General features: G+C 29.1%; 1 long non-coding RNA gene across 1 annotated transcript; it reads left to right on the top strand.

Moving 5' to 3' along the window:
- Positions 1-987: 987 nt before the first annotated feature.
- LOC111641686 lies at positions 988-13,830 on the top strand. Its single transcript, XR_002759449.1, has 2 exons — positions 988-1,081; positions 13,768-13,830. It is a non-coding gene; the product is annotated as an uncharacterized LOC111641686 (long non-coding RNA).
- The last annotated feature ends 280 nt before the right edge of the window (positions 13,831-14,110 follow it).

The raw sequence follows: 14,110 nt of genomic DNA, 5'->3' as shown, positions 1-14,110 counted from the left end.
ACTACTGTAATAAGATTTTTTAATAAACGAAAATGTTATTGTATAAAAATGTATTAAGTTATGGAAGATTATTAAAAAGTTTCCATGTATTTGGTTTCAAACCGTATAAACTTGTAACGTTTTGAGTCTACAATATATTCCCTTCCGATGGAATTTTGATGGAAACGATCCAACAAATTAGTTGACAAACAAATAAGTTACGCAGTATTTTTTGAGACCTTGAAATCGAAATTAGCTCCTGCCAATAATTCGAATAATGAATGCAGTAATTTTATGGAAAATTATTAACTTTAAATCAACAGAATCGAAGTTCGCATGTATCTTTTAACTACACTTTTATGAACTCGTGAGAACAGTATATTATATAATCCATATATGCGATGTTTGTTTTAAAATGTAGCTAACTAATTTCCAATTTGATTAAAATTATATGCTAGTAAATGTGTAATCGTTATTACTCGACATTAACCTTATCATCAGGAAAGGAATAAGAATTTCCGATTTTTAATATTAATGACGTACTTATTCAAGGCTGTAAAGTACTTATTAAGTTTTTATTTTAAAAAACCTTATGATTATTTTATATGATGATAATAATAATAAAATTGAATATATAAACAATATTTTGTAAAGTTAATCATAGGAAATTGTTGTTAAACTGTGAATCGCAGGTTAATCGGATTCAATGGAGTTGTATTTTGTGTGTGTGAAAACAAATGATATTTTAATTTAAAAATGTATGAAAACATTGAAATTTTGCCGAAAAATTATTCGAAATAAACTTTAAAATTTTCCATTTGCCTCGAATTGCCTTTATTCGAGAATCTTAACATAATACAATTTATGTAACCGATTAATCGCGAAACATTAATTTAATATCGATAAAACATTTTAAATTATTTTATATAATATTTCAATACATTTATCGTTACAAAAATTACTGTTTATTATTATTATTATTTATGAACTTTTTAAAAATAGTACAGTAGTCTCTTCCGATGTGTATTAGATATCGGTTCGAGAATAAATAACTTTAGCAAAATCACGTGACAACATGTCGTTTGGTCTTCGCCGATTTCTGGTAATTTTTCACGAAATTATTATGTTTTTAAATAAATATTAACCCTTTCATACGACAATTTGAGAAAATCGTCAAATTCGAAGAAAAATTTGATGATTTTTTCAAAAGTAAAAATCAAATTATATAAATAATTTCAATTAATAATAATAACCATTACAATTTATTAACAAGTTATGTAACATTTTTGTATTACATAAAATTAGCGGAAAGTTTGAAATACGAAAAAATAAGGAAAAAAATTAAGTTTTTCCAACACTTCACAAATTTCTATGTTATTTTCTTAAACTATTTTACAATATATAATAATTTCAAGTATATAATTCATTAAATACACTGTATATATGGATATATAAAATTCCATACAAATAGATCATAAAGGATTAAGAATCATATCCTTAATTCATTAACCTTAATGAATACTATTTTTGAAAAATTTACTCAAAATATTGTAAAAATATTCATTGACCACTTTCCATGAGTAAATTTACAGTATTTAAGCTTACATAACCTATAATATTTTAACAGCTTTTATATTACATATATTAAACATATTGTAAAGATTAACAATATAGATTATAGATACTGAAACTTTTAAAACCTGTAAAATATATTATGTAATATGCTCAAATTTGTATGTTATTTATGTTTGTTTAAAATTTTTACTGCAATGTATCTGTAGTAATGGAACATTAAAATCTTGTGTCTATTTTTAGTACTTAGGTTAAGAATACAAACAATAGTCAAGATGTAAGTAAAGATGTAGCTAAATAGTAATAAATAATAATTTAGAAACATTATATATATATATGTTTTATGAAAAAGTTTTACATATTTTTGTTATAATATTTATACTGATTTTTAATAATACTAGTGCATTATCTTATTAATATATTATTTGTTATTTTAAATAAATATTAATTGTAATAAATATTTTATTGATTTAATAGAATAGTATTATTTTTTTATTTTGCTGAACTAAAGTAATTAGATTGTATTTATAAATTAAAAAGAATTTGATGAATGTCAATGTAATAAAATTGCAGAATATAAAATTGTATAAATATCACTTTTGGTAGCTGTTATTATGATCTATGTATATATGTCTCTTTAATCCGAAATTAAGTTTGATAGACTATCATTACAGCTTTCAGGTTAGACACTTCTTTTATTGTTTCCACATATGCATTTTGGACTTATATAAATGTTAAGACCCTCTTCAGTGCAATATTAAATATTAAATATTGTATAAGTGTGACAATTTTTAATATTGCACTGAAGAGGAACTTAACATTTATATAAGTCTGAAATGCATATGTGGAAACAATAAAAGAAGTGTCTAACCTGAAAGCTGTAATGATAGTCTATCAAACTTAATTTAGGATTAAAGAGACATACATACATAAAATTGTATATATTAAAATTTACTAGTATATACATTAGATGATATATTTTGTGATAAAAAAGATTTATTTTTAAACAACAAGACATATATTACAAACTAATTTTTAAATATACTTACTTGGCATATATCTTGCATTGAAGAGGGATTTAAAAATTTTTTTACAAAGACTTTTGCTTTCAGTGTCCAAAGATTATAAGGGTGCTTGTCAAAATTAGGAATACCATATTTACTCGCATATAGGACGAGGTGTGACTTTAAAAATCAAAATAAAGAAAATTAGATTTATTAATACAATTCTAATTTTATTTTGTTTAATCACAAGTAAAATATCAAATTAACGTAAATGCACACATTGTCCCGCAAAAATTACTGGCATTTTAAACTTTAAGGAAAAATCTTGTAAAATCGACAACATCATTTGTTCATGTAAAGCTAGACAATCAGGAACCTTTTTTTTTGCCAATTCTTAATGGTTGAATCCATTCTCCGTCAATTACACTTATGACTTTCTTCAAATTCTGATTTCCGAATAATCATCTATTTTCATGTGGGAATGGATTAAAACTTATATCATGCTCCTGTGTGATTTTGGAATTTCAATCTTGAATTCAATTCAAAAACTTTCCCCGCATTTCTTTATGCAGCACTCAAGAAGCGCTTTACAGCGAACACATTGAAACTGGTTTCTAATTGGCCAACACTGCTCATGACATCATTTCGCTACATTCTCACTGCATAAAGAAACATGGGGTTTGCTTTTCCTATTGCTATTCATCTTTACTCTTGACAATATACAAGAACGATTAAAATGACCCAAATAAAATACTTATGTTTTTACATACAAGAGGGTAAGCATCTAGTAAAAAATACAAATACATGGTTCACAAAAATTATTTGCAAAAACACAAAGAATCTTTCGCTTGCGCGTATAGGACAACCTAGGAATTTGAAACTGTGATAAATGAATAAAAACCTCGTCTTATATGTGAGTAAATAAGGTATATCCTATCAGCATATACTAAAATCAGGCTATGATTTTGATATGTAGCCTAACTTAGTATCATAATTGTTGGAACAAGGAAAGATCCATCTGTGTAATTTCTCCATATTAAAAAGTTCGTTATAAAATATTTGCATTCTTACTTTGTAAAAGATGCTTATGGTTTATGTAAAAGTGAGACATATAGTTATGATTTGATATATGAAAAATTTACTTGATTTTGTTCATTATGTACATTTTAAGAATTTCGAAATCAAATTTTATTTTATAAATAAATAAATCAAATTTTTATTTATTTTAGAAAGACAACACTTTATTAAACACAAGAAATAGTTTTGCTCGCTTTGAAATGTTATAGAGAAAAGAATTCTGTTTTACAAGTCTATACCAGAGGTCCCAAACTTTTTTGAATGTCAATTCCCTTCAAGGATTTCTTCACTTTTTTATCTATCCACTCTTAATTAATAAATAATTGTTGAGATAGTATTAATCTGTATACCATTTTCATAGAAAAGATTACTTACAATGTGCAAATTTACATCCTGAACTGTCATATATGTAACCCATTTGACTAATAATTTTGAATGAACCATTTTCAATTAACCCCCTACTACATTTTGAACTCTGAAAATGTTACTGACCCAGGAGTCAATATCAACCACTGGGGATTTCTGTTCTAAGCTGAGAAGAGTATGATAATAATGTATTGAGTTCCTGAAATAAGTACTGACTTGATTTATTTATCTGTAAACATGATACCAAATTTTATGATGTTTAATGAAAAATTTATTTTATAGTTATTTATTAAATATCCTATCTCAAAGAGACTGACTTACAAATGATTTATTTTAATATATGAAATGAGAATGTAAATTGCACATACACAAAAGAGGATAAATAAATAAAAATCTGACTTCTGTTATTAATATATTAAAAAAAAACAACAAACTTACAAAATTCATAATAACATGCAAGAACTTTCCATAGTAATCAATTCTGTCATCTTCAGGCATATAAAGTTCAAACATGAAACGGCTTCTAAAGTTGGAACAGTTGAATTTGAATTCAAACACAGTAAAAAATTACTTAAAAAAATTCAATACAAGTTGTAGTTTTTGAACAAACATAATTAAACATTCTAGCATTTATATACAAAATTCAGTTCTGGAGATTAAATATTCACAGAAATATATGGAATTACATTAAGTTAATAATGTAATGGTTCCCATAAATTGAGATTCATTGATACAAACAATAAATTTATTAGTGATATTTCATTTTTACATTGGATTGTTTTAAGAAAAAAAATGAATTAAAGCTTCCAAATTTCCAGAACAGTCAAATTAAAACAAACAAACAATTCTTTGTTGTTTTAAATGATTTTAATCTAATTTTTATTGTGTTTGGAGATCTGATTTTCTTACAGCACTACATTGCATATATCAAATTTCAAATAAATAAGTAACTATTATCTGAAAATTATTATAGCATCAGATTTATTAAGTATATTTTATGATGATAAAATAAAATTGAAATTACAAATTGCATTTAAATATTAATGAAAATATTGTTCAAATTTAAGATAAATTATCCAAAATTGCTTTCTCTTTTAAGTATATTTTACAATGCGCTTAACAAGAGAAATAAACAATGTTACTTTTTATATTTTATTTCTTTTTTGAATCTTTGATGCATTTTTTTAATTGTTAGATGTTTATTTCTATTGTGAATATCAATTGATTTAACTCATCAATCTCACTTTCTATTCATTATTTCCTGATGTTAATTTACAGTATTATGTGAATTGAGGAAAATACTTACCATAATTGTTAATTTCACTTTCTTCTTAGACTGTATATATCAACAAATAATACAACTCTAAAACCTTTACGATACAGCCAAATTTATTATCCCAATTCAAACATTTTCGGACATCTTTAATGCCCTTTTTCAAGAACAAATTACAATCGAACTAACTGCAATCGAATACTGGCTAATTTGTATAAACGATAACTGCGTTCCAAAACGCAGTTATCGTTTATACAAATTAGCCAGTATTCGATTGCAGTTAGTTCGATTGTAATTTGTTCTTGAAAAAGGGCATTAAAGATGTCCGAAAATGTTTGAATTGGGATAATAAATTTGGCTGTATCGTAAAGGTTTTAGAGTTGTATTATAATTGTTAATGATAAGGTTGCAGATATTAATTAACAGTTTATATTGTTTGTTTTATTTGTGAACGTCTAAGAGATAAATATTTGATTTTTAAACTTTAGCATTTTAAACATAAATTTAATAAATATTAAAACCAAGTGATTAAAGGAAAAACTTTAAAATTTATTTCTGTTCTATATTTTAAGATGTTTTTAAATCTTGAAATATAATATGATTATAGTATTTCTTGAAATAATAAATTTTTATAGTTTTGACATTTCAAATTTTACTTTATTGATGTAGTAAAAATGCTAATTTTCATTTAATATGTTATTTGTTTTCACATAATAATTCATCAGATGGAGATTATATATCTGCACATTGTATTTCTTATTTCTGTTTAGCTTCTATGTTCCTTGTAACTTACCTGAGGATATCTGTTTTAAATGGATGAAAACATTTATATTAGTAAACCTTGTTGTAATGATTCAAGAGAAAAATTTACATAAAGAGGCATTAAAGAACATTTTAAGAAACATTTTAATATCCTGCGCTTTCAATGTATTTATAAATGTTGTCTTCAGGCAGAACTGGAATCAAATAGGTTTTCAAACAGGTTTTTAAATTGGAACAAAAATGGCATTAGCTGCTTAGAACATTACAAGTTTAAAGATAAAGAATTAGATTTAAAATATGCGTAACAGTGTTGCGCATGTGCCTTACTGCGCAGAGAACAAGAATGGTGTTAGAACATTTTGTGTTTTAAACAATTTTGTGAGCAAACACAAAATTGTTATGTTCTAAACAGCTAACGCCGTTCTTGTTTTATTTGTGACAATACTACTCAACGTATTGTCACAAATAAAAGATTATAAGTGATTTATTGTTGAGAAAAGAAAAAAATTGATTAAAAGTACAGATAAAAAGGAAAAGTGTAATAAAAAAAATTAAAGTAAATGAAAGCAAGCAAAACAAAAGTAAATAAATAAACTAAACTAAACTGAAAAATAAGTAATAAAATAATAAAATAAAATCATTTTGCATTTAAGTGGGAAAACTCCTCGATAAATTTGAGTCTCTCAAAAGCAGCAGTCTTTGAGATTTTCTCCAGTCTCAACTATGGAACTGTGTCTCAACTATGGAACTGTGTCTCAAACATAATGTCTGTGAGTTGCTTGACACAGCTGAGTGCAATGTATAACTATGCTTGACACAGCTGAGTGCAATGTTAGACTAAGGGTCTTCTCAGAGGGGCCCTAATCAATGATGACCTTTGGAATCATTAGTCCTTGGGATTTGTGGATAGTGACCGTGTGAGCAATGATGAAAGGCAACTGGGTACAGGAAAAGGATCTACCATCACTTGAGATGGTGTGCACAATTGGGATGATGGAGAATAGTCATCCATTTGGAAAGAAAGGATCATGGTAATGGTCAAATTCCACCAGTGTATTTGGGAAGAGAGGGTGGTTGGTTTCAGGATCATATACAATGGCCTTGAGAGTACCAAGGGAGCCATTCACAAGTTGCCCTCCACCCATAGATTAGTGCACAACATTACCTAACAAGCAATGGCAAGCTTCAACATATGTGGCAATCCTTGGTCCTTCTCCATATCGATTTGACAATCTGGAACATTCTGAGAGACAATTTGGGCCACTGGACTTTTCATGTCTCCTAGAAGTTGATCATTAGCAGCATCAGCTGCACTATTCTTCGGATAGTCAGATTGCAGACTTGAAAGTGTTGCACTCGGCTTTGCTCAGAATGAAGAAGTGTCGAGTCATCAGTAAGTTTTAGTCTTCATGAGTACAGCAAACTATGGACCATATTGTTTAGTAGAGCCAAGAAAGCTTCAAAACCTGGTCCACGCTGGCAAAAGCACTGTTTCAATTCAACAAACCTTTGGAACATGGGGAAAGCTTGAAGTCCAAGAGCATGTTGTTCATTGGTTAGGCAAGACCTATTAACCCCCCTACCCCAAGTAAGAAATCATAAGAAATCCTTGACACCCACCCACCCCAAAATACCTTACGTAATTTATGGACAGCTCCTTACTTGTTACATATCTTCCTGATAGTCACGTAATGATTCTCCAGTTAGTGGTGTGTAGGTGGTGCTCAGGCCGAGTTTGGAAAGAGAATGAATGGTCCGTCCTTCTACATTGACTGCTGCAGAGCCAGTTGGAGCACCAACCATGATGGACTTGTCATTATGTCTCCTCCTTACCGTTGCCTCAATGTTGTGGATCAGGAAAGATTTGCCACAACTGGCTTGGCCTTGGATCACTACATGCCTCTTTGTTGGTGGTTTTTGATGTCTATCATCAATTTCAAGATAAATAAGCTGCTTATCAATGAGCTTCATTACTTCTTCTTGCTCAGCAGATAGAGTTACAGTAATCGGTTGTTCAGCTGATGTAGAGGGTCTGATGGGACCAGCATTGTGATAGGTATTCAGAAAGTTCTTGACCACTTCAATTGGAGGATAGTTGGCAGCTGATGCAGTCCAATTACGGGCGATATCCATAATTTGACTGCTTAATTCAGCATGCTCAGGATTAGTTACCATTGCTCCAGCAACTGCAAATGGTTCAATCTGATCCTCATCATTAATTCGTTCCATCAACTCACCTTCCTAATCATCCAATCGAGGAAATTTCAGTGGCTCATTTACTAAAAGAAGCAGACTCTCAAAACAACTGCACCAGCTGGTATGAATGATGTGGAAGGGATCATGTAGAAGATGTTCATATTGATCTGTGTGGAAGTTGAGATGAAGAATGAGCTGCTGATGATAATACAGTAGAGCGTCGTTTATCCGAATCAATTGGGGACTGGGGTTGTTTGGATAACTGATTATGTACGAAAAAATACATTAACCTATCCCGTGTTGAAATTTTTCTCCGTCGCGTGTCGCTTCACGTTGAATTTTTGTCAATGTTAAGCGTAATGTAAACTTTCTAAAATAATAATCATGTCTATTGTATCGTTAAAAATTATTTCTTTATTTTTTACAAACAAAATAAATATATAGAAAAATATAAAAACAAAAAAAATTTATACTTTAGAAGTTATCTAGTATCAAAAACGTTCGATTCAGCATGACACACAGTCCTTGGAAAAACACCACACAAAAGTGACAGTGCTGCCAGCTAAAACACATACACAAACATAAAAAATATTGGAGTAACCCAAGATATAGCCAAAGATTGCAGCGCCACAGCAATAGCGAAAATTTAAATTTGCCGACTGGAATTCTTTTGGATAACCAACTTTCGGATAAACGACGCTCTACTGTACTTTTCATCCTTTTCTTCATCTCCAGTGAGCTTAAGCTTGGACATTACTCGCACCATTGCTTCATTAGCTCTCTGCATATAAGACACTTCTCAATTTACCCTTTTGAAAATCAAGAAGGGTCATTGCTTCTAATATGCCTGGACGTTCATGAGTACTTCTGGATCAAATTCTTTCCAGTTTGGATACTTTATTCTCTCATTTTTTTGAGTAGTGTATATAATGAAGATGAACTAGCCACTGTGATTAATCAATGCACCTTTAACAGTGGATGAAGTTTAAAGAATGTTTTCAACCCAGTTAATGGAACATCTTCAGGTGTGGAGAGGTAAAGATGGCCCATTAACTGGGTCAAAAATGTTAGCATTTTTTAAACTTTGCCCACTGTTTACAGATGCATTGATTAATTCAGCAGTGTATATAAATTCAAATATCATATCATATACATAAAATTTAACAATTAATTATGCCAAATGCAAAAAACTAAATATTATTTATAAACTTTACTGGCTTTATTTTTGATTTACTATGAAACAAAGCTCTTTATAAGTTAAAAAAAAATTTTTTTAAATGAACATATTAAAAGTACAGTGGAACCTCAGTTAACGAACTTAAGCCATTCTGCGATTCTTTTTCCCAATTTTTTTATAGAAATTAATGTAAATACAATTTATTTGTTCTAACCTCTGGAATTTTTGTAATTTTATTTGTAAAATGGGTTTTCTTTGATGAAAATATAGGAAAACGTAGTATCTATCATTACAGCAACAAACATGTAAACTTTATTTAATAAAATATCACTGTACATACCTTTATTTGTTGTAGTTGGTTGCAGAAAAATGAAGATGTATGGAGCTTAATACTTGGAATGGAAATTCCCCTCCATAAAAATATCAGGTAGCAGTGCATCAGGAGATTCTTTGAGTTGCGATTTCTTTTGATAAGGAACAAGAAAGTGGTCTAAAGTTGATTGTCTTACTCTTTTAATCAAAATTTTTCTAAAATGCGATATCACATTGTCGTTCACTAAATTAATGACCCTATTTGCTACAACTTTGCTAGGGCGGTGCTTCTTGATAAATTCCTGCACATCATTCCATTTTGTGCAATAGCATTAATATAGATTAGTTTACCAGTAGTTTTTATTTATGTAATTAATGATAGCTAATAATGTACTGTACCTTATATTGCAGTATTGAAATTTCTTTTTCTTCTTTGAAAGTTGAATACAGTAATACCTCGACTTACGCTACCCCGACTTACGCGAACCCGGAGTTACGCAATTTTCAAATCTTGTTGATTCGTCTTTTGTTTGAGCGCCACGCAATTCGTGATTACTCACTCCTCCCAAACTATTGTTTAGCTTACATGTTCGGACGTGTCGTGCAGAATTGACGCATAGCTACAATTTATTTTGTGTTATTTATTTCTATGTTTGTTATATCTACAGTGACTTGACAGACTCTATGTGGTGATTTCTTGTAAACGTGAACGAATCAAAAGATGAGGTAAGATTAGCGAGAATATTTATTAGCTTACATACATTCGATTTGGATTTTACACAAATTGCAAAATTATACCCGACTTACGCGGTTATCACTCGGTCCCACCTATCATGTAAGTTCGGGGTATTACTGTATATAGTAGAACTTTGATTGGTAATGAGAAAATATTTATTTAAAATGTTTTTTGTGGACAAAAAGAAAATTGCCCATAAGATCTTTTAGACTTTATGCTAGATTTTTTCAAATAAATTTTTAAAATACAGATTATTTGGCTTAAATATTAATCAAACATTTAATATCAGATAATACCAAAAATAAATATATTTTTTTTATACATAGAAAGTTTTACAATATTTATTTGAAATTAATTTTATGATATTTCCTAATGTGGTATAAGCATGTGACTGCTCTTGACTATCTGATGTGTTAGTGCTGAATAACAACTACTATTTTACATAGCACATTCATATATTACATTCATAAGATGTATTTTTTAAATTTAATTAAAATAAATCACAGTAGAGCATCGATTATCTGAAACAATTCAGGACTGGGTTGTTCGGATAACTGATAATTTATAAAAAAATATATTAAACACAAAACTGTACTGTATATAATTTGTATCACATGTTTTACAAATATATACCTTACATAATGTAATACATTAACCAAATATCTAGCTCCTTAAATAATAAATCATCCAACACCTGATGCTGAGAAAACATTTATTAAAGAAACATTAATGTTTTCGACCTAATATGATAGACCATCTTCAGATGCAAGTATTCTCAAACATATTTAACTTAATATTTAAACGTCAGAACTTTCGAATACTTTTACGTTTAAATTTAAAACCAAAATACTGGATAAAATAACAAATAAATAATAAAATAAAACAAATGTACTAAACGAACTAATACAATAACGATGTAAATAATGTAATAAAATAAAAATAACATGTAAAATAAAAATAAAATAAATACACAAAAAATGCCACTAAGTATAAGGGCAGGTGCGGGCTAAGAATTTTTGTGTTTTAGTTTTTCTTTTATGTAGAACTTCCATGCGAAAGCTAGTCTATCCACATCCCTGGCATTAATACAACCATCTTTTAATTTACTTTTATATATTTCTATTTTTTCTTTGTGCATTGCCAATGATGGAGAACGCATAGTCCTGAGGATAGTCGCTTCATTCCATTTAACCACAGAGTTCTCTGCTTGTGCCATGCAGGATTATATTGTGTTGCAGTGCCCTTTGTTAATTTTGTATTTGTACTCCTTAAGTCTGGTAGCTAAATTCCTTCTTGTGACCCCAATATAGCCCTTCTTAATTCGTAATTCCTGATTTTCAAACGGAAATTTATATACACCTGCTTTTTCTTCTTTTTTAATCATGTCTTTTCATTTCTTAAAATACTGTATATATTAGGCGCTCTTTTGAAAATAATTTTTGAGTGTTTTCTGTCCAATGCTTGTTTCATGATGTTCTTGATGTTTCAATTATAAGTGAACTTGGAGATTTTAAACTGATTTACTTGGGTTCTTATTGCATTGCCTCCTTCATACCTTTTAATTAGCCCTTCTATTGTACTCTTTTTATATCCCAAGTTTGAAACTGTTTGTTTAATTCTATTAAGTTCTTTGATTCTGTCCAGCACATTAGAGCAATGTGAATACGCTCCTCTGATGAGTGCTTGAAAGGCAGACAGTTTGTATCTGTAGGGATCGTTTAAGTTAGCCAGAATGTATAGTGGACTATGTGTTGGTTTTATGTAGATACCTGTTGTTATACCATCTCCTTTCAATCTCATAACCTGAAGCCTGGGATGCCAAGATTGTTTGCATTTGCAAAAATACATAAAGAAGGTTAAGAGTTTAGACCTGTGGTTGAGAAGTGCAGAGGACCCACATACAATCTTGAAAAATGTTTACATAAATTCATTTCAGAGGAACTAGGTAACAATGCTCTCGTTGCACAAAACCCAATGAATGTAATAAAAGAACTACAGGAATTAAGTTTATTGGATGAAGAAGTTTGGATGATTATGGATTATGGATTATGAAAATTTATACCCATCTATAAAAATAGAATCCTGCTATGAAGCATTAATGGAATTTATGCTCCACAAAAAACCGGAAATTGCTGCATTTATGAAAGATATGACAGAATTAGCCAAATTGATTTGTTATGAATCCTTCTTCAGTTTCGATAAACAAGCTTACAGACAAAAGAAAGGGGTACCTATGGGAAGCTTGATGTCAGGAATATTGTGTGAACTAGTCCTACACAACTTGGAGAAGAGCATTATCAAGGGGCTCAAGATGGATATTGTATTTTACAAAATGTATGTGGACAATATCTGCGTTATTTGGAAAAACAACAAGAGAATACAAGAGTTTGTACTTGTAATCAACAATAACAACAGAGATGGATTAAAACTTAAACTATAGCAAAAGAGTCATGAACAGATACATTTTTTGGATAGAGACATACAATTGAAAGGAGATGGTATAACAACAGGTATATACATTAAACCAACAAATAGTCCACTATACATTTGATCAACCGATGTTTCGGTTGATCGAAATTCAGATAATCGATGCTCTACTGTAATTTGTACAAAATTTGAAATTTTTGTCTTTTTCATATTAACATTTATAGGTTATAGATTATAGAGCACATGAACCTATGCTCTGACCCAGTAACTGATTCCTGCCGTGTAGCCGTACTGTTTGTGACAGCATTGCTAAACAGTACAATGCTGTTACAAGTATTTCATCTACCATGAGATGTGGCAGCTGAACAAGCAGGACTGTTCTCTGACTGAGAGATAGGATTGCACTATTTAACGATGCTGTTACAGGAGGTTATGGCACACAACCATCCTAATAGAATTGTTTTAATTATGTTATTTTGATCAGCATTGGCTTTGATTAAAAAATTGGTTTTAACTGTGTATAATAATTTATATAATTATTATGTAATAAAAATCAAGACATTACTTTGGGATTTATTTTTCTTTGGGGGTGCTGCAGTCTCACAGTTCTTATCATGAGTCTCCACTGATTATAAGTTGGATCATTTGTAAATAAATTTGAAATTAATTTACTTAACATTTGTGAACATCATTGTATTAATAGTATTTTCCTGTAATGAAAGTTTTAATGTTCTTAAATTGTCGTGGAAGGTGATGTATTATTATAAATGAAAGTAAATACAAATATAAAAAAATCAATTATAAAAACTTAATATAATTTTTAAATTATATTAAGTTTTATAATTTATAATATCATCATATTTAATAATATATATTTATATTACAGGGAAGTAGTTTGAGGCATATAAAATTGCCTCTGTATCAAGGAGTTTGTTTTCAGTCAACAGGTCAAAAAATTGTAACTTTAATTCCTGGTGATGGCATTGGTCCAGAAATCTCAGCATCTGTACAGCAGATATTTGCTGCAGCAAAGGTAATTTTGAATAAAGAAAAACTAATAAATAAATTTTAGAAAACAAATGAACTTCTAATTAATAATAATTGTAAACTCTCAAAAACAGTTTATCCTATTTGAGTCCACTATTTTTTTTTGTAATATTTTGTTTTGAATTTTTTTATTAAGTAGAATTATTTATTAGAAATTACAGAAATAAAATTTTATAGGATAT

Source organism: Centruroides sculpturatus, unplaced genomic scaffold, assembly GCF_000671375.1.
Source record: "Centruroides sculpturatus isolate CEXI.00-Female unplaced genomic scaffold, Cexi_2.0 scaffold1561, whole genome shotgun sequence".
NCBI classification, from domain to species: Eukaryota; Metazoa; Arthropoda; class Arachnida; order Scorpiones; family Buthidae; genus Centruroides; species Centruroides sculpturatus.
Note: the sequence above shows the minus strand (reverse complement) of the source record. Positions and strands in the feature narration are given on the sequence as shown.